Source organism: Ambystoma mexicanum, chromosome 10 (genome assembly GCF_040938575.1).
Source record: "Ambystoma mexicanum isolate Mex_15411 chromosome 10, UKY_AmexF1_1, whole genome shotgun sequence".
Lineage (NCBI taxonomy): Eukaryota > Metazoa > Chordata > Amphibia > Caudata > Ambystomatidae > Ambystoma > Ambystoma mexicanum.
The window spans coordinates 1,426,843,182-1,426,865,849 of record NC_090932.1 but is presented as its reverse complement, the minus strand read 5'-3'; positions in this window follow the sequence as shown (position 1 = coordinate 1,426,865,849).

Below are 22,668 nucleotides of genomic sequence, written 5' to 3'. Positions count from 1 at the left end.
GAAGGCGCTAATAACGGTACCACAAATTGCGGTACCGTTATTAGCTCTGAAGTCCCTTAACGGTAAAACCAGGCGTTAAGGAAGGGACCCGCTAAAGGTCCTCGGAATAAGGCACAAAGGAATTACGGGCACCAATGTCCTTAACGGTGCCCGGTATCCATTTGCGCCCATCTCGTAATGAGGCCCAAGGTCAAAAATGACCCCGTCACGATTAGAGCATCACTGTGCCCCTGCCTCAACAGGCTCAGGGGAACGAACCTCCTTTCTATGCATTGAAAAGCACATCCAGTTTCTGCACTGGGGATGCTTCTTTTAAATGTACATAAATGCAGATGTATATGTGCAAATGTGCAAAGGTGTGAAAAAGGGCATCTGAATGAGCACATATAAGATACGCTCATTCACATGTCCTTTGAGAAGGAGTCGGTTCTTGCCCTTAAAAATATGTTGTGATTGTTGCCTTTGGTGTCCTGACACCCTTCCCCACCTCCATCATGTGTTTCCCTCAAACATTTTGACACAAACATACCTGGCATCGATCCTTCCTTCCATTTAATGGAAAAAAGGAAAAATATAGTTGGCCTCCTTCCACTGTCCCTCAAGTTGTATATTCCCCGATAGGCTTCTGCGTCCTGGGCCGCTTTTGTATATTATTTCCAAATGTTCTCATAGGAAAAGGGTTGGGCTTGCTGAAAATGTGCAATATGGCGCCACTTTGAAACATTATTTCCATGGCCTCTTTTGGCGCCCAGTACACCCCTGCCCCCGAACCACCTTGTGCGCCTTCGCACCCCAGCACAAACAAGCACATTAATCACTTTCACCCTTCCATCAATCTGCACCTCTGTGAGCCCCCCTCTCTCTTTCCCTACCAGCATGGCACTGCATGCCAGCATCTCCATCCTGGTAACCAGTGGGGCTCTTACAGTGACAGTATCACTCCCTGACAGAGCAGCAGCTGAGATTGTCAGTGTGTGATGTCTGATGCTGAGTGGTGTCCTTTCCAGATCAGGGCATGCGATCTCTTGTACCATGTGGGCCTGGTCCAGAGATCCAGGGCAGGCTAAGCAAAGGTTACATTTCCCTACTAGCACATCACAACACTGGAATAGAACGTGCTTTTGTTTTCACTGGTCAGACAACAACTCAAGGGCATACAGCATTTATATAAAAATAGTGTTGCTAAGCTTCAAATGTGCTATGCACAATAACAGAGTATGCACAAGACTGGGCACCTACCTGAAATAACCCAGTAATGCTCCTGTTGACTGCCCTCTGTCACTCTAGCTCCCTGTTGTCCAATTTAATAAGCATGGGGATCGTCTCTCTAATTGAAAGACTAAGGACCTTTAAGTTTGACAATTTCATTTTTACAATGGAAGACAAAATCGTGTGACGCTGACGACGAGATTACGCCACATTGTGACAGCAAGGGTGCCTGGTGTGCAAACCCGTGCTGCAGTCGTTGTGAAATCACTCTGACACTTAATGATTGTGGCCAGTGGAACATTAATTGGTATGCCTGGTTCTTTTTTTTGTCACAATCAAGGTTTTACTGACTAATTGCTCAGTTAACAGCTACTGTCAGGACTGCGATCATAGCTCGGGATGCTTTCCCCAGGTGGCACTGCACTCCTGACTGCTGGATGATTAAGAGTTACGGCTAGAGTTAATTGCTTCTATTTTTTCCAAATTAGCCGCTCTACAGTTATAAATTGTTAGAAGGGACGTTGGATGTCTGAAATATTCTCAGAGGGCAAGATTCCTCATGTCTGGAAATTAATGTCTATTGAAGGAGGCAAATGCAGGCACAGAAAAATACATTTTTTTACTGCTGATTACATAAACAATTTGTGTCGCTTTATAAATATTTGGATGATGGTAATTTGCACAGCATGGACCTTTTTGGCTGTTCGTATTTCATCCAGTTTCCCAGAGGTACTCGAGTATCTTTTCTAGGACCACTTTTATCTTTTTTCCAACTTTGAGATCACAGTTCATGCAAAATAAAAGTGGTCCTACCTCTGTATACACAAGCTGGACACAAGGGATTGAAGGATATGGCTGAGGAATGCAATTCCATAATGGAACAGTCATTGCAACCTGCACACATTTTTTTAGTTGGAGATTTCTCTGAGAACTAGACTTGAAAAGCAGAGACTTAAGCAGGAAAGAGGGGCCAGAAGTCACCTTATTACTAGGCCAGGAAGAAGTCCCCCAAAATGGATCTAGGCAAGCAGACTTTTAGTGAAGATTCATCCCAACTGAAGGAAAGAGATGAGCTTTTGGCATCAATGAATTCTAGACATATTCCCAGGTTTTGCGTGATTATTTGTTGTTCAACCAGGATTGGAAGAACTAGTGACGAAGAACGGGTTTATTTGCTGGGGTTATCTAGTCAATCATGGAGCTCTCAGGTTATTCATCCAGTTCGTTCAGACAACCAGAGAACACAAAACCCCCAAAAGCAGTCTGACCCACTATACAAGGCCTAGCTCGCTTCCTGTTCCTTTGAGGGTTTTGGAAGGATTTGAAGGAAGGTGTTGAACAAGGCAGGTGAATGGTTTGAGGGTATTTGGTGGAATTTTGGTGCAATTGGAGCACTACTTTGAGGATTGTGGATTTGTTTTTCTGTTTTCGTTGATCTTTTGTGTTGTTTCTTTCTGTTAAGTGTGTTATATAATAATAATTGTATTGTGATTTAGTCCGTAATTAGGACTTTACACATAATAAAACATATAAAATATATTTGAAACATATACCAGAAATCATCATAATCCTTCTAAGAATACAAATAAGAATATGAATAATACAACACAAGTGAATTCAATACTTTATGTCTTCATTCCACTTTCATTATACCCTCTGTGATTTAAAAAGCAGCAAAAAGGGGGAGAGCAAAGCCGTCCAGCCGTCCAAGCGAGACTCTGATTTCCCAATTAAGAGTCTGTATGCTCGGTTAAATTAAGGAACATAGATTTTATAATACGTAATGTAGAATTGATAAACAATCAGCTAACTTCAAGTCAGTTCCAGAATTATCAAACACTTCATCGGATGAGGTGATCCATACAGTACAGGGGGAAAACACCCTAGACGTCTTGTCAACGATTTACTACAAAAAGGATATTATTTAAGGTAAAATAGAAATCAAGAGGTCTGGAGACAATAAAAGTCCTGGGCGGGCGGGTTCCATTTAACTAATCGGGCAACACAGATTTAACATGCTGCCATACTCATTGCATAGTGATCGTATTAGAGATCATGCAGTAATCCCAAAAGGAGTCTGCGATAATAGCTTCATAGTTGTGAGTAAATCTCCCCAACGTACACATGTATGCACAAGGTGGTACATTGTGTTAGAATATGTCTCGCCAATTCCAGTTGCTCCACTATGCCACGACCCGACAGTCTCTGCCTTCTAGAGTTATTCCTTGGCGAGGGCCCAGGACTGCCATAACCGTTAATTGGTTAATATGCAGTTTTAGCAGAAACTGCCTTACGTCCGGTGCAGGGCACAGTAGAAGGTAAGGCTGAGTTTTCCCTATATCTGTGGACAACTTGTGAAACTACCACGTACCCTTTTAACTTTGCTAAATGTGTATAGTTTCCACACCAGTCCCATCTGTTAAGTTTGATCAAAATTGATTTTTTCAATTGCACATACGATCTGTTACTCTTATTTGCCAAAGACTAATCGATCTCTGTAAAGAGAGTCTCATTTAGTGTTTTAAAGTTATCACCCAGAGGCACCTTATCAGTGTCATAGCCCCGTCCCACCAGTGTGAGCAGTTTACATGATGGGTCAACGCATGATATTAGATAAAGACACCCCCTAGCCCACAGGGCCATAGCCCTTGGTGATGTTAAGCCTAACTCTAGGCGGAGGAATTCCATTGGGCACGAGGGTCCCAGGCCCAATATTGTTTACCAATAGTGCTCCTCAAGTTTGTTTAACCAGGATAGAACTTGAATGGCCAATACCTCTAAACCATAGAGGACAGCAGGGACAAGGCACTGCTGGTAGAGCTTGATGATCCCAGTGATGCTGAAACCTGCATGTCCTCTAGCAAATTTACTAGCTTGCAAGGTTAGGAGTCTTGCTCACCTCTTTTTATGGTTAATGAAGTGTGTTATAGAAGATCATGTTTTACTCCTTTATCGTATTGTTTGTTCAGTGTGTGAAAGCTTCTTGTGTTAGTTTCCCCATATAAAAAAGGAAAAAAAAAAACGCTGCAGATTCCTCGTGTGCATTTCCCCCTTTGTGTAGGCATTGCCATGTGTAAACAATAACCATAAACAATTGGGAGATTGGGAGGTGTGTCAATGTGTTAAACACTTTCTTGTAGATAATTTCAAACGCTCAAATGTACTCACAACAACATTTACAGAATTTCAGGTGCAGCTGGTTGGGGCCCCCAGACTCTATGGGACTCCAAATTAAACACAACCAAAAACTACCGGTTGTTACCAACTGGTGAAACCCGTGTGTAGTCCTGTGGGAAAGAAATCCCTAAAACATTCAATGCAACCATTTATACATTTCAATGGTGAAATAAATATTTGTCTCTAAAACTATTAGAAGAAACTAGTCATTTCCAAACTGATTGTAGATACATTATATTTTTTGGTTTTAATAGTTGTTGAAACAGTGTACATGAAATATAGTTCTAATCCAAAAGTGTGAGTAACAGTGTCACGCTCAAATTACCTTCAAGAAAATATCGCAACTGTTATCCATCACAGGTATATTGTCTACACATAAATTCATACATACATTTATACACAAAATTGAATGTTTAAACATGAAAATTAATCCGTTCCCCTTACGTAAAAGTATTAACATGGATGATCCATTGTACTAGATGTCAATAATAGATGATTTCAACATGCCGATCCGCTTTGGAAAAACACTTCCTCAAGGCTGTTAACCTGGTACTTGCATGTTGCATTTAATGGAGGAAGTTTGTTTCCCTATGTGAGCCTATGCGCTTTTTAATTTAGCTGTCCTCACAAGTTCCCAATTTTCTAATGATTGTGAGGTACACACTTGTTGGTGTTTTTAATACAATGTTATGTTTAATTCAATTAGTTTCACATTCATCATATAAACACAAATTACAAAAGCTTTTGTGCTGATGAAGGATGTGTCATTCTTAACGAAGCATTTGTGCCAACATTTCTTTGCACGTGCTACTGTTTTGCCCTTCCTTGGGTTTTCTCAAGGCACTTCTCTTTGTTCAGTGTGTCAATTTGAAACAAATGTTACATGTTATGCATACATTTCTTTGTTATGCATTTCTTTGTTATGACACACAAATATGTTGTTTTGCTCTCAATCAGAATTTTTTTCCTTTGTTGTTGTTCCTCAGTGAGCAAACTTCTCTGTTTCTGAGGAGTTAAGGATTGGAGAGGTTCGGTTAGTCTTATCTGCGGGTGCACAGGAAGGAAGCACCCTGCAGTTAAGGTGTATTTGGTTGATTGCTCAGTCATTAGGGTGTAAGCAGGATGCTTACCTTAAGTATCGAGTGATAGTACACTGGTTTGGGGTCCGGGTTAGTGGTTGGATTGTTGCGATTGTATACAATCCATCTTCTGGCATGTGTCAATCTTGTCTGTAGCTGATCATATCATACCCTGTGCTGTAAGACAAGAGGTTTGGGTTTGATTTTCATACAGACTTTCTGGGCACTTATAGTTGATTAGTGTCAATTTTATTTGCCATGCTTTAGGTTGCCGGTGACAGCGTGGCATGGGCTCTTCTTTTGGGTGATCCACTGTGCCTAGTTGGTATGTCATGTGTTTCATGGTTACTATTTGTGAATGAATTCTATAGTGGAGGGCTCTTGTGAGCTGGTTTGCTCATTGGCAGTTGCTTCTGCGTGAAGGGCCGTGATTCAGACTAGAAGTTCTTTTCATTGTGAAATCGGTTAATTGTGGATTCTTGATTATTGTTTTCGATATCTTTGCAGTTGCTATTTTTATCACTGTGCACCTCGTGATAATATACATGGGCAGATGCCTGGTTAGGTTGGTGATGGGTTCCAGGGTTTGGTGGGGTGCGTTCTAGTGCATATGCATGGTTAGATTGGTGATGGGTTGCGGGGTTCGGTGGGGTGCATTCGAGTGCGTCAGGGGTATTCTTAATCCCCCTCCAGCCACACCATTCTTTCTTTCTTACTCCCCGTGCGGTTAGTGGCTTTACTTTTTTTTTTTAAATATCTCTTTATTTGATTTTCAGTAAACTATAACAATTTCACATAAATTCAACACAATTTTACAATAAGTGTTTACATCTAAATTCGTGAACATTTTACATTATATATTACATTCATATAACCATCTTACGTGAAACATAAACATCATCACCACCAAATGTACTCACTAACACACACAAAACAACACAAAAGACAACATGAATGGGGGAAGAAGAAGAAAAGAAAAGAGAAGAAAAAAAAAGCACTCTAAGATTCTCTCATTATTACCTTACCAGCCCCTTGCAGTCTTTATGTTATATCAGTCATAAAGGGCCTCATACGGTCCCCATAATGATAAGTATTCCTCTTCTTTACCCTTATTAACCATTGAGACCTTATCATATTTCTATAGAACCTGTAGTTCCATCAACCAGTCTTCAATATTAGGTTTCTTCCTCGTCTTCCAAATCCTGAGGATCAGCTTAATCACTATCATTACAGCCCTATCAATCCAGAAATTCTGCCTCCTATTTCCCACACATCTTTCTTTATGTGCGAGTAAGATTATGTTTGTTGCAGATCTTTGTAACTCTATTCCAAAAATTAAATCAATTCTATCAACCACATCCTTCCAAAATGTCTGTACTCTTGGACATTCCCATAATAAATGTAAAAGAGTACCTCTACCAGTACCACAGTTCCAACACAGCTCATCTAATGTCAATTTCAATTTGAACATTTTAGCTGGCGTCCAGTATACTCTTCCAATAATTTTCTGTCAAATTAAATGCAAACTCATATCCACACCTAAACTCAAGCTTACTTTTAAAATATCTCTCCAATCGTTTTCAGAAATGACTTTATTGACATCATTCGACCAAGCCTCCTTTAACCCATTCCATGCTAAAAGATGTCTTGCTTCTAAGGGCATGAAACACATGTAAGTCTGTACACTGTATTCTTGTTTAACTAATAATTTACTGATCTCTGGTTTCATTCCAAGTGAGCCACCTCCCATATTTTATCTCTGATTAATTAGCGAAACCAATTCCAAATATCTATTCACCTCCCTTTGTCCCAAATTAAATGTATTTTGTAATTCAAAATGCAACAACCTGTCCCCTGCCAATATATCATTCAACTTCAGAATTCCTTTTTTGATCCAGCTTTTCCAATTCAGGCATCTATTATTAATTTGGAGTGTTTCATTGTGCCAAATTGAAGCATCCAAGCTGATATCATGACTCTGCCCACTCTCCCTAAACCATACACCCAGGGCATGTCGGGTTGCCATTATTGGTTGCAACTTTAACCTTTTATTAGGCAGCTTTCCCATACTATAGAGATTCTCTAGATGATATGGTGCACACATCTCTCTTTCCATCCGTAGCCAAATTGGCTCTTTAGTGCTTTTTTCTCAAAAATAATACAAGCTCTTTTTAATCAAAAAGGTTTTGTAGTATTTCATTAGATCCGGATAACCAAATCCACCTTCCTCAACTTTTTGCATCAGTATGAATTTTGGAACACACAGTCTTGTATCAATTCCCCACAAAAAGGATTGAAAGAGCTTATCAATTTTTGACAATTGCTTTTTATATATCATTAATGGGATCGATTGAATAACAAACAATAACTTAGGTAACAGAACCATCTTAATTGCATTAATTTTTGCCCACAGGTTCAAGTTTAATCTCTCATACCTTTTAACTATCAGTGACATTTTGGCTATTGCTCAATCTAGATTGCATTGAATTAATTTATTTAAATCTCCAATAATACGTATACCTAAATATGTGACACCCTCAGGCGCCCATTTGCAATTCCAAGATTCTAATATTCTACTATCATGTGTCCTAGATAATTGAAAAACCTCAGTTTTATCCCATTTACTTTGTGCGCCGATAACTTTCCCACTTCTTCAAACATTTATTTTATTATAGGTCCACATACTTCCGGGTTTGACGACAATAGCAACCCATCATCCGCATAAGACAAAATTTTAACCTCAGTTCCCCAACACTTAATCTTTTTATCGTTTTGAATTATCTAATGTACGCTGCATGCGGCTCTAATGCCAAATTGAACAAAAACGGTGACAATGTGCAACCTTGTCACGTTCCTCCTTATAGCGGAAACGACCTCGAGATCTCCCCATTAACCAATACCTGTGCCCTTACTTCATGATGTATACACTGTACCATCCTCATGAACACTAATCCAAATCCCATTTTTGTCAAGGTGTATTCAATACATTTCCAATTGACTCTATCGAAGACTTTCTCGGCATCAAAAAAACCTATCATTCCATTCGATTCTTTCCCATAATGTATCCCAATCACATTCAACACAGTCCTTATATTGTCATATCCAAACCGTCCTGGCATGTGTCAATCTTGTCTGTAGCTGCTTATTTCATATTGTATGGTGTAAGACAAGAGGTTTGGGTCCACTGTGCATAGTCGGTTTGTCATGTGTTTCATAGTTACTATTTGTGAGTGAATTATATAGTGGAGGGCTCTTGTGAGGTGGTTTGCTCATTGGCAGTTGCTTCTGCGTGAAGGGCCGTGATTCAGACTACAAGTTCTTTAAATTGCGAAATTGCTTAATTGTGGTTTTATGATTATTGTCTTCAATATCTTTGCAGTTGCTATTTTTATCACTGTGCTCCTTGTGATAATGCAACCTTTATGAACAATCTGGGCCTAAAAATCAACACTAAAAAGTCAGCGGTTACGGCATGTGTTGGAAGGAAACGTTCAGCACCAATGAAACCCATGCTATGCGTTGGGGAAACAATCCCTAGAGTTAAGGTGTTTGACTACCTTGGGATTAGTTTCTCAGAGGCCCTAAATGGAAGGGCACATGTGGCAAAGCAATCGGCAAAAATGAGCCAACAGTTAGGTGGACTTTTTAGATTTGCGTCAAAAAGTAGAGCCCAGCCTCTCGACGTGATCCTGAAAATTTATGGCGCACAAACTTTGGCAACCACCCTGTATGGTGCAGCCATTTGGGGTTTCCAAAACGCGGCTGAAATCCAAGGTAAAGAAAACACATTTTTTAAAAACCTGCTGGGGTTACCGACCAGCGCCCCCGGAATAGCTATTCACAGAGAACTGGGGGCAGAGTTCTGGGAGGATCAGTGGGCGATGGCACCTTTACTCTTTTGGATTCGGCTGTGGGTTAATGAACACGCAACTCTGTGCCATTTTATTTTACGTACTGTGTTGGGCAGATCAGGATGGAAAAAAATCCCATGGTTAGCCTATGTCTCTGCTAAATTGGGGGAAGTTAACCTAAGTGCCCTGTTTCCGCCTGAATCTTTAATCACTAAGCCTGAGGGGGCAGCCTACAAGGTTAAACTGGGAGAAATTGTAGCTAGGAAAAAAACTCTCCTGGGACACACTCAGAAATGTGATTCTTTTCACTTTAGTATCAGCAATCTCTCTGGAATTCAACCATATCTGATTAGGAGCATCTTTAAAACAGACAGGTGGCTGATTACGAGGGCCCGCTTTGACTGTCTTCGGCTACAGGGAAACACGTGCAACTGGAAAAGTTTTCCAAGTGATGCCGGCTGCCCAGTCTGTGGCCACAAGCGTGAGGACCTTTTGCATTTGTTGTTCTTTTGCATAGGTTATGCGGGTATCCGCAGAATGACCTTGGTCCCCGCCCTCAAGAAAACGGAGATTCGTTCACACAAGGTCGCACTTGAGTTTCTTCTGAGTGCCGAGTCAGTTTTTACATCCTGGGCTCTGTTGACCTTTTTAAAAAGAGCGATGTATTTTAGAAAGAACTTATTAAATCTGCAAGGTGGGGTTAGTTAGTGCCACTAATTTTTACAATGAACTGTGTATGGGGAAAAGTGGTTGAGTTTTGTCTTATGCTTGATTATAATGTATAATTTTTTTTTTTTTTTTTTTAAATATCCCCTCCCGATTGGCAAGCAAGTGCCAGTTATTTTTATTATTGTAGATTGTGATTTGTAATTTTCGGTATCTACTTTTATCTGTCTTTTATATAATTGGTGTCTTTGCAATGTTGAAAACATGTAATTTATCTCTTTTTGTCGTTTAATGGAATTTTTTATATTTCCGAATAAACTTGTTTGAAGAAGATAATATACATGGGCAGATGCGTGGTTAGGTTGGTGATGGGTTCCAGGGTTTGGTGGGGTGCATTCTAATGCATAAGCGTGGTTACATTGGTGATGGGTTTCAGGGTTCAGTGGGGTGCATTCGAGTGCATCAGGGGTATTCTTAATCCCCCTCCCCGTGCCCCATTCTTTCTTTCTTACTCCCTGTGCATTTAGTGGCTTTACTTTTAAATAGTCAGGTTTTGCAATTGAGTTATTAGTAAGTATTCATTTGTAGCAATCGTATTGCCGACTTCCTTCGTTTCTGACAGTAAATACTAATACAGTGTGTTAATTACGGTTTAAATTTTACATTAGTGTTATCTGCGTTTCACATTTAAACTTAGTTGTTAATTATATATGGCGCACTAGCAATCATGTTGCTGGCGTCCTTTGTTGCCTATTGTAAATACGTATACATTGCATTATCTACGTTTACCTTTATGCTGGCTAAATATTCGCGTTTATAGTTAGAGATTGGGAGATAATCTCTTGCATTATTTCTTCTTGCCTTTTGGGTGTGTTTATAGCCGGCCCCCTATTCAGCTCTCGTCTGCTCGCGGTTCTGTAGGTTACTGAATGCGTGCTATGCCGGTTGTCTAATTCTAGTCGCTTCAATGACATTACAAGGTGGTCATGTGACCTTGGTGTGCATCACGTGTTCAGGCTCTGTTTGTAATCCCGTTTGTTCAGTCGGAGTGAAAATCTTAAATGGCTATGGTATTCTGCTCATAACATGTAGCAATTAAGTAGTATTTTACACCTTTCTTACAGTTGTATAGTAGATTGAGACAGAGAGGATTCTCTCATTCTAGATGTCCAAGCCCATGGTTACAACGTTCTGCACATAGCTCATGAGAAATAAATTGTTTGGGTGCTTTCATTATAATTGTATAACAGGTTGAGGCAGAGTGTGTGCTCTCATTTTCAATTTCCAGACCCCAAGTCTCACAGTCATGTATTTCATTCTGTTGCATTTATGCCCTTGGTTGCTCGGTGTTAGTGGTGGGTTTTTATTGTGTATGTGGGGCTTGTGTGGCCCCTTATTTACTAGATTAATTAGTATGGTCCTTATTATGGCCACAGGGGTGTGATGTCCTGCTGCAAACTGTCCTTTGACTGCTCTGTATGAGTGGTGGGTAATTCCTTGTTTCGTATGGGGGGCTTTTGTGACCCCCTTATTATGATGGTTGTATGAGTGGTGTTCTGGTGGCCTACTGGTGAATTGGTTTACACTATATTGCTTCCAATTATTACAGTTAGTTCTGGCTATGGTATTGGGCAATCAACAGACCAGAGGTGTACAAATCCTTTATGAGTAATGACAAACCCAGATACCGACCATGTATTTCTTTCCAAAGGTCCACAAGGACTACAACACACTGCTGGAAGTGAGACCAATTGCACATCCTTGAGATACTCAATGATACTATATGGAACCAAGATTACCTACTTGTCACAATGGATGTCAAATCGTTCTACATGTGTATTGACCATTTACTAATTAATCAAGTAAATAAGGGGCCACAATTTCATGCTCCAATCTTTCAAGTTCCCCCACCTCCATTAGAACAGCAGTTGCAACCTGGGGGAGCTGAGACAAAAGCCAAGGAATCAACCGATTCCCTGTGAAACCCTGAGTCCCATAAGTGTATTCAAAAGCACCCAACCAATCCAAAATATCAAGTTTCACAACATACATACTCAGGGCTTCTTTGGGCATGCAAGGCCTCTTTGGACTGGAAGACCTAGAGGACTCTGGGATAGAAACATTTTCAAGAGACAATTTCTTAACTTCAAGAGCATGCTGCATTTCTAATTCCCTAAGTTTGATGTCCTGATGTTTGTTTTCATCTTGGATTTGTAATCTTTTGAATTCCAACTCAAGTCTCATTCTCTCAAGAGACACACATTATGGACTCAGTGATGGACCTTGTGGGGTGCCAGTGGCTAAAGGTTGAGGCAAAAAGGCCTGTTGAGGCAAAGAGGGGCTCCCTTTCTGGGACTCCTCCCCTTCTTCCGACTCTTCTAAGACAACAGAGTTATACTCTGCATTGTCATTCCCAATATCATTTTCCACATTTCCTGGGTTAGTTGGTGGGACAGGCCTCCTACCCAGATTTTGACAATTCAACAATCTTGTAATCAATTCACTGTTCTTTCCCTTAACAAGGAGATTGCTGCTTTTACACATTTCCTTCAGATGTTCTACTAATTAAATGAGCCGTGCTTTCTGTCTGAAGTTATCCATATTTGGCATTTTACAATTGCTTTTCTAGTGGAACATAGGCTTGTGAAGGTTTTTAGTTGAACAAAAGCAAAGCAACTACTGTAACAACTCTACAATAGATCCTCACCGCCTGGCACCAGTGTTAGGCAAGATTGTATGTAGTACCCTTTGGGTGCACTACAACACTGACGTCCTGGCAATAGGAACCCAACCCTGGTATAAGTTTGTACTACACAGGTTGGTAGCGTGTTGAGCATCCAGGCTTATCTCAAGAGGGGTCATTGTGAGCTGTAGGGGAGTTACACAGAGATTCACGGTGTCAAGTATACAAATAAACTCTAACACATAGGTTTTTTGATTAAACAATTATTAATTTATTTGACAGTCAGTTTGAGTAAGCCTTCTTCTGAAGGGTCAATATGATAGAAACACACACATACTCCCCAAAATACACACTCTGAGTTTCCCTAAATCAGTAAACACTCATTTGGAATGGCACACGGACACTTCCTACACCCTCAGGTGACTTCAATAGCTAGCACACTGTGGACATTAATATATCACTGTTGGATTTAGGACAATACTTAGGAGTATGTCAAAGAAACAGATTATTAGAATAAATCAAGAGATCTCACACATATTCTGAAGCAGGTAAGTACATTTGGTAACCCCCAATGCAAAGTAAGTTAACCCCTTCCCAGAAGTATGGCTAAACACAGAGTCAGAGGGAAGAAGAGTTATTCAGGGAGCCAGGCCAGGCCAAAGTCAATTGCACAAAGTCAAGGTGAGCTGAAGCTATTCTTGCAGGTAGGTAAAAGTCTTGCACAATGTTTTAGTAGTCTTTGTAGAAAAGAAGAAATCAAAGTAGGGCCACAAGCTGATTGGGCTTGTGAGGTAAAGAAGCTTTTGGCAACTCTACAGAAGCAACCAAGACAAGTCTCCACTAAGGACAAATGAGGATACACAACAAGAGGTAAATTCACTTAGACTTTACAGTACCTTTGGTTAGAAGAAAAGGGTTTTGGCTGGCTTCTGTTCCTGTGTAGCTCTGCATATCCTGTGTTCCTGAGCCTCAGTCATGGGGATAAGAGGTAGGATGTCTGGGGGACTTCGGCACTGCAACGGGACGGTCGGCGACAGAAAAAGAACAACTTATATTCAGTAGCACTTTGCGGTTTAAGCTCCTCGCATCTCAGCAAATAGCACCACCACAGACTCTTGGCTGTTGAGATGGGCTTTCCTTGCATCTGGGGTCCAGCACTCTGTTGAGGTGGCTTAGGCTTGGCTTGGTCAGTCTTGCTTCCTGGGAGTCTGGAGGATCTTCCTGGAGCTATTGGCCAACTTAAAAGCAACACACACAAACTGGTGTTCCTCTACCTGGCTCTACAGTTTCCAGCAGCGACTGCAGTGGAAATTCAACCAGCTTCAAGAGGATGTCCAGGTGGCTTACTTTGAAGTTCACTGGTCCCACCATCTCAAGGGGAGAAGTCGTCCTTGCAGTGCTTCTCTAGTCGAGACACATTCAGAGCTTCAGCACAGCAGCAGGGCTTCACCGGTCAAACCATTGGTCCAGGAGTTGCAGCAGGCATCTCTTCCAAGTTCTTCTTTGGATTCCTTAGTCCAGTGGTCGACTCTGCCTTCCAAGCCAAAAAGCCCTGCCTTTTATACAGGTTTCTCCCATTTATTCCAGCCTAGCTGTCAGTCACCCAGCAGGGTGGCTGTCCTTGCCGGACAGCCAGCTGGCCAATCACCTAGGAGCGCATTCCTGTCTCCTAGGAGACTAAGCACAGGGAGTTTTGGGCACCTTCCTCGCTTCCTGCCCCCGCCAGACACCCTGGAGCCAGAGGGGGTCTTCTCTCATGAATCCCACCAAAGATAAAATGAACAAAGGGACCAAACCTGATTTGGCGGGCAGAGTAAATATCAAGAAGGACCTTTCCACAAAGAAATGATGAAAAAAGAAGACTGTGTCAAATTGGACAAAAATGTCACCCTCAGTTGCTTGGTACAACGTTCTTTCATCATCAGGCCTTTCAAAGCCTGCAGTTTAAACGTGTTTGACAGTTCATCAAATTTTGGGGTGGGAGGTGGGAAAGGGCAGATAAGTGGTTGGGGGGTTGGGTATAGTTAAAAATCAGTCTTTGAGGGGGGAATTGGGGAGTGGGACCCCCCTAAAAAAAATCAATGAACTGTCAAACATGTTTAAATTACAGGCTTTGAAATGCCTGACAATGAAATGAAATGGAACCGGTTGCTTTACTGCAGCTGTGAACGCAGCCTGTGGTAAAAGCAAACCACAGTAGTTAAAAGTAAACCACTGCCACCAGCCATTAATCGAGGAAAGGGTAACATAAAAATGTTACATGAGAAACTAGACCTCCAGCACCATATTGTAAGATAGTGTGTGCTGGGTCTAGAAAGTTACAAGTGTAAGTAAAGTCAATTTAACTTTACTGTTCTTGGAAACAGTAGTTTATCCAAGAGAAGGTATTTAAACCTTGGTAAATCTAAAAGACTTTCCTGTGCCACTGCACTGAAGGTGCTGTGTGACACAATGTAAAAGATGATGCCTATGGGGTTTGTCAGACTCCACAACCAAAAGAAAGTTCAAATCACATTTATAATATATGAGAGAGTGGGAAAAAGGGTTTCACTCTCTCCAGGTTAAAAATTCAAGTTCTCAAAATCCAGCAAAGTTGCTCGGTGTCTCTAAGGTAGAGAGAAATTAGCACATTTCTGAGAATTCTCCCTAACATTTGGCAAATCTGGAAATTATATTTTATCTATTTGAAGAGCAGGGATTTCAATTTCGACCAGAAATCACTTACAATAACACATTTACAGTTGGTGGAGGCATTCCCCTGAATGGTGCCTGTACAATAGTACAAACATGAAAACAAGTGGGGAGCCAGTTTATGAGGGTGTACACAAGTGGAACATGTACCAGGGCCAAAACAAAAGAAAATAGATAACTTACACACATAACATTAACCTGTGGGGGAAAGTGCTTCAAACTAAAGAGGAGTGCTATATAAATATACAGAATTACATGATTATGTGTAACTGGAAATAGTTATGGGGTTGGATAATGAGTAGAGGGCAGGGGGATATCCAAGTAATTGAAGTTTAAGCAAAGCTTTCAAGAGATCCACAGTTGGGCTGCCTTTGCTTGGTATGGGCAGTGGGTTCCAGTGGAGCGGTGTGAGTAGAGAGTACGAGCGAAGTGGGTTGAGGAAGAGTGAGGGTATGGGATGGTGAGGTTGAGTGCAGAGGAGGAGTGGAGGGAAAAAGATGGTAAGTAAACTGAGATAAAATCAGAAGGGTACTAAGGAGCATGACCAATGATAGCTTTGTTGACTTGGAGAAGGAACTTGAAAGGAGGATGGGTGTGCAAGGAGAGCCAGTCTGCATGTTGTCGGTAGCTAGAATTGGGAATGACCTGGGTAGGTTATAGAGAGTGCTGGTAGCAGAATTGAAGACTTGTATTCATGAAGTGCTTTCAGAAGTGTTCTTATGCTGCCCACGCTGCATAACAGAACAACCTGGTGTATAGTATTCAATTTGTGGATTTATTGTGGATTTATCATCAAGCGCTCGTCTAGCCACGCCCAACTTTCCACAATCCATAAAATCAGAACGCGCGTTCCTTCGCGCGTGCGCATTTGTGAAGTACTTTCAGAAGTGCTGTTAGGATGTCCTCGCTGTCCATGCTGCATAACAAAACAACTTGGTATGGATCACAGGCCATCTGCATAAGTTTACTCTCAACCCTTGGACTATATTATCAGCTGCTTACCACCCTGTGCAATTGCTAATTGTGCTGATGTCTTTATCATCAGGTGTATAATATTCAATTTGTGGATTTATTGTGGATTGATCATCAAGTGCCCGTCTAGCCATGCCCACCTTCCCAAAACCTATAAAATCAGATTCTTGAAGTGCTTTTAGAAGTGCTGTTACGCTGTTAAGCAATAAGCAAAAAGTGGAAATTGAGCTAGCAATCTTTTAAGCGATCAGCTTTGCTCTACCTTCGTATTTCTACACATATCCCTCTTACAAATCATTAGGAACCATATCCAGCGATCAACACCCTTGTAGCTTTCGTGATGGCTTCAGGTCCTTATGCCCTTAAGACTCTCATTCCCTGAATTAAGGGAGTTTGTAAACTAGCAATCCAGCCCAGGCAAACTCTTATGCGCACCCTGAATACTCTGAATGTTGTCAAACCCAGTGTCATTACTGCGCACGCTCGCACTCAATCATAGACTGCTGACATTCAAACTTTCTGCACTCCAGAAATCAAAGACACAGCTCATCTGGCTAGGGCCAGGAACATTGGCCCATGCATCAACCACAGTGTGATGTCACGTGTCACAGGAGACTGGGTCACGTGTCAGGGGGGTGGGAGCCGGAAATAAAGAAATCACCGGAACTTGCAGTTTGGCGCCAGTCTGGGTTTATGGAGCAGAACAAGTGGTTGCGTCTTTCTTTAGCTCTGCGCCACAACCCAGGGCCCAGGCAGTCCAGCGCACCCTGTGGAGACTCTGCATCAACAGAGTCTCCCACAACACACTGGCAACGAGGAAAGCGTTTTCCCCACGCACCAGTTTCCAAATCTTCATCACCCCATCGAACTGCAGCTCCTCAATTCCACCTCACTATAGACTGGAGCATCGTTACAGCATTCCGGTAAGAGCAGCCAGTGAATGCAAGCGGCTGCAGTCTGGACTTTGACTCATGGTCATAAGCACACATCACACATCAAAGAGACTTACCTTCAACATCCTGTTCTGGTGCATGTTCCACTCTCGAGTGGGAGCACGTGAGCCTCACTCTCATGCCCCCAACGTTCCACAGAACGATTAACATGCCTCCTTCCAGTGCGCATGTCTGAACACCTCGTGCGGAACACAAGCCTCGTTTTCAGACCCCCAGCATTCCATGGAGAATCCGACAGTCTATCACATTGCGTACGCCGCATGCAACACTCTGGGAATACGTTGCACTACATGCTCCATTGAGCATTTCCTCATCTCGCATGTATCAGCCAGCAACATCTTCTGAGTCCTACATCCCTCCACGCGCCAGGAGATCATTGAACAGTGCAATAAAACACTCCAGCGTTCAAGGCACAGGATTGCACCAACCCCAAACACCAAGCACAAGGGAGAAAGACGTTGCAGTGAATTTAGGAAGGTGTAGTGAGCTCCAAGTGACATTCAATATAAACACCAGGTGGGAGGAGCCCGCACCCCGCAGACACATACACACTAATACAACCAGAAGCACATGCTTGCTCCTGCACCAGAAGGAAACATTAATTTCCCACGCATAACCTGAGGCCTACCTCATAGCACCACTGTTCTACATGTCCAACATGAATGCCAGCCCCTCATGGGCAAGTGCAAGTTCGTCTGATAGAAGGAGCATCAACCCAGACCACCCAGACACAGCACTCACCACTCTCATGGCGCCTTTTGACTCATTCACCAGAGGGGTGGCCATAAGCTGTGGAATCTGGCTACAACTATTTGAGATGCCTCTTGATGCCAGAGAGATCACTGCAGACAGAAAGAAACGCACATTCCTCCTACTCAATATAGTGGCGGCACACTATGCCTCTTCACCCTCCCTGACAACGGGGATGCGAATGACTATGAAACTGCCAAGACTGCACTCACAAACAAGTTCAAACCTGACTTTAATCCTGACTACGAACGATTCCATTTTTGTATGACCAGGCAATGCAAGAATGAAACAGTGGACAACTTCCATGCCTGCCTACGGGAGATGGCAGTAGGTTGTGAATTCCCCAACGAGGAGTTCACAATCCGATCCAAATAATCAACGGAATCTCCTCCGAAAAACCGAGGAGAGCCATCCTGTCAGAAAAGAACATAGCATTAGCTCAAATACTTGAGATGGGGCGTCTTTGTGAACGCACGGACGACCAGGTGATGGTAATTGAAGCCGCAATCCAACGTCTACCACTAGACAACCCGAGAAAAAAACGAGGAAGTTGCAGCCATCATGAGACGCCAAAACACCTGAGAACTAGGAGGCAGAGGCTCAAACCCCTTCAAATCCCACATGCCTCAAGGACGTGAGAACTCTTTTAAATGGTGTAGTGGCCCATGGCACCAAGGAGAAACATGCCCTGTGTGGTGGTCGACCTGCCGAAAGTGCAACCACCTCAACCACTACGCAGCAGTCTGCCTGCATCCGCCACGCGGAGGAGACCATGAACAGCTGCCGCAACGACCACAGGAACATCAAAAGAAGTTCGCCCCACGTGAAACCACCCGTCAGCCGAGCCGGAGAGGAAGAGCGAGAGCCATAGACCACACACAGAGGTCACCAGAAATGAGGGAAAGTAAAGAGAGCGAAGACAGCACCTCACCTGACAGACAGGAGAAGGAAAGCCGAAAGAAACCCAGTAAGAAAGTGAACCGCATACATCTCATAACCCAAGAGGTCCAAACAACGGAAGAGAGCATCCTGCACAGTCATCTCGGATGGCAAGCCAATAAAAGCAGTCATCGACACCGGCGCAACCGTCAACGTCATGCCAGTAACCACTTTTGACAAGCTCCACCCAACGCCGGTGCTCCAAGACAGGAAGGTACGGCTCTTTGCATATGGCTGCAAGAAACCAATGCCGGTGCAAGGATCCTTCAGATCATACCTATCGCACAACAACACTGCATGCCGAGCCAGGATCTATGTAGTCGATGCTGGCTGTGAGATTCTCCTAAGCTGCAAGACAGCGGAAAAGCTGCGGCTGGTACAGTTTGCGTTCAGCATCCAACTCGCAGAAATCAACAACTTACTTGAGAAACATCACCAAGTGTTCCAAGGCATCGGCTGCCTGAAAGGCAGATCCATCAAGTTACACATTGCCCGCACCATTGAACCAAAGGCAGTACGACATTGCTGAGTACCATTCCAAATGAGGGAGGCCGTGGAAAGGGAACTGGAGAAGCCAGAAAAGGCAGGAATAATAGAGAAAATGTTGGGGTCAACCCAGTGGGTGTCACCTATGGTGGTGCAGAAACCCAAACAACCAAATGTATTGCAAATCTTCATCGACATGAGACTCCCCAATGCAGCCATCGGGAGGGAGTGACACATCCTCCAACCATAGATGAACTCATCGTCGACCTGACAGGTGCGACAATATTCAGCAACCTGGACCTCAAGTCTGGATATCACCAACTCAAACTAGCAAAGGAGTTGAGATACATCACCACTTTCTCCTCCCACCTCGGCCTGAGGCGATACAAACGCCTGAATTCCGGGATATCGTTGGCGGCGGAAGTGTTTCAGCATGAAATCCAAAAGGTTCTGAATGGCCTAGAAGGGACAACGAACATCAGTGATGATATCATTGTTTATGGAACAAACAACAAAGAAAACCACAAACGCCTGGCCGCAGTACTGCGACAGATCAAAGACGCAGGACTAACATTGAACACAGAAAAATGCAAATTCGGCAAAGAACTTCTTTGGATACATTTTCAATTCTAAAGGGGTATCATCGGACCCAGCGAAGGTCAATGACATCAAAAGCACCAGAGCCCGCAATCCGCCACTGAAGTAAGGAGTGTTATGGGAATGGCAACATACTGCACAAGATTTATCCCGGACCTCGCTACTCTAGCAAGCCCCCTCCACAAACTCACTAAAAAGGACCAGAAGTGGAAATGGTCACCAATCCACCAGCAAGCCTTCCAACTGATCAAAGACTCGCTATCTTCTTCCACGACAATGGCGTTCTTTGACATTGAAAGACACACAGAACTCCTTGTCGATACTAGCCCGGTAGGCCTAGGATCCGTGCTTACCCAAATCAACAAAGAAGGCAACGTAAACCCCATCGCGTTTGGCAGTAGCGTATTGACAAAAACTGAACAAAACTATGCACATATTGAGAAAGAGGTCCTAGCAATCCTCTGGGGGTGCAGATATTTCAAAGTCTATCTACTGGGTAAGCAAGCGAAGGTGTTCTCTGACCACAAACCCCTAATCCCCATCTTCAAGGGCTCAGTGCCACACCCTCTGGCACGCATCGTTGCTACAACTCCAGCCCTAGAACATTGAGGTGGAATATCGGGCCGCAGCAGATAACCCGGCGGACTATCTATCCTGCCACCCATGGCCCGCTACAGACCAAGAAAAGCAACACACTACAGTGGCAGGTGAACATGAACCGCGGGCCCTCACCTTGCAGGAAGTAGCTGAATAGACCAAAGCAGATGCCATCCTAACCCAAACCCTGCAAGCCATCCAATCAGGAAACTGGAAAAACTTTCTGTCCACTAGGGCCCAGCGCACACAGTCTGCCCAAGAGAAGCTGCAAGCCATCTTCGGAATCCACCACAAACTTACTGTAGCCCCCGAAGGAGTGATACTTAAGGAACACTGAATTGTTCTACTGACTGCACTAGAAGAGAGAGCCCTCAAACTGGCTCACAGTGGGCACCATGGAATTGTAAAAACAACCTTATACCTAAAGTCCCGGATGTGGATGTCCCACATGCAACAGCGAGTGATGGACCTCGTAGTGTCCTGCGCAGCATGACAGGCCACCAGGAGAGCTGAAACCCCAGAACCCATCATCAGGGAGCAACATAAGGTGGGAATCTGTCAGCATAGACTACTGCACCATTGCAGGAGAGGGCTACTTACTAGTTCTGGTGGATGAACTCAGCCGATACCCAGAGTTCGAACATGTGGCATCCACCAACGCAGAGACAATGGGCCTCATTACGAGATGGGTGATAGCCATGGAGAAGTTAGCTCCATGGCTGTCTCCCATACCGTGCCCGTGTCCAGTCTCATTCAATGGGGACTTACCGGTGTAGTCCGACCCTGGTGGGACCGGTAAGTCCTCATTGAACATGCCATTCCCCATTCCCATTTGAGCCCCCATAGGGCTCAATGGGAATGGGGAGGGCGCTAATAACGGGCTCAAGACTTGCAAGCCCGTTATTAGCACCCTGGTCCCTTAAGGGTCCCGTAAGGGACGTGTGGTCAGACCACACGTTCCTTACGGTCCCCACCAAGAGACCTTGGAGTAGGGCGGTAAGGGATTACCGGCACCGGTCTCCTTACCGGTGCCCGGTATCCCTTACCGCCCACCTTGTAATGACCCCCAATGACCCTAGCACTAGAAAAGATAATTGCGCTACACGGCATCCCGTCCAAAATGAAGAGTGACAACGGGCCCCCTTTCAACAGCCAAGAGCTCCGACAATTCTTCCAAGACCTCAACATGGAGCACAAAAAGATCACCCCAGGCTGCCCGCACGCCAACGGTGATGCAGAGCGGTTCATGAGATTGCTCAACAAAGTAATCTGCATCACAAAAGAACAGGGCCATTCCTAGCTAACTGCTGTGTACCGATTTCTGAGGACTCACCATCAGACCCCGCACTCTTCCAACCGGGATCAGCCCGCAGCCCTCATGTTCGGGGTACCAATCCAAGCTGAACTCCCTGTGCACTGAAACTGGGTAGCACCTGATCCAGACATCCCTGTCATAGAGGCAAGACGAGAGAAGCGGCATGAACAGAGAGCCACGCTCGCCGCGCCTGTCACCGAGACTTGCAGCCAGGAGACACAGTGCTCATCAAGAACCGGGAACCGCCCAATAATATGTCACTAAACCTTGAGTTCAGACCATGGACAGTCAGCGCCGCAAACCACAGCATGAACACGTCCATCAGAGGGAATGAAACGGTGACCAGGAATATATCTCACTTCCGGAAAGTCCCGGCACCCATTGGGAGGAAGGGCTGAGGACCCCGAGGGGTGAACCCAGATCACCTGCTCGATCAGAATTCCCTGAGCTGTCAGAAGTCCACGACACAACCGAAGAATCCAGGGAGCCAACACCATGCAAGAGCGAGGCCCGGCTGAAGACCCCTCAAGTGGGAGAAGCAGAGAGGACTCATCTCTGCTACCATCTGAGAGAGAGGCCGCAACCGTCATCCCGCCTCCAAGGGTATGTCATACAAGGTGTCTATCACCGATCGAGCATGGCCAGGGCACGCTCCTAAGTGATTAGAATGTTTGACGTTATTGTTGATGACTAAGGAGAAAAG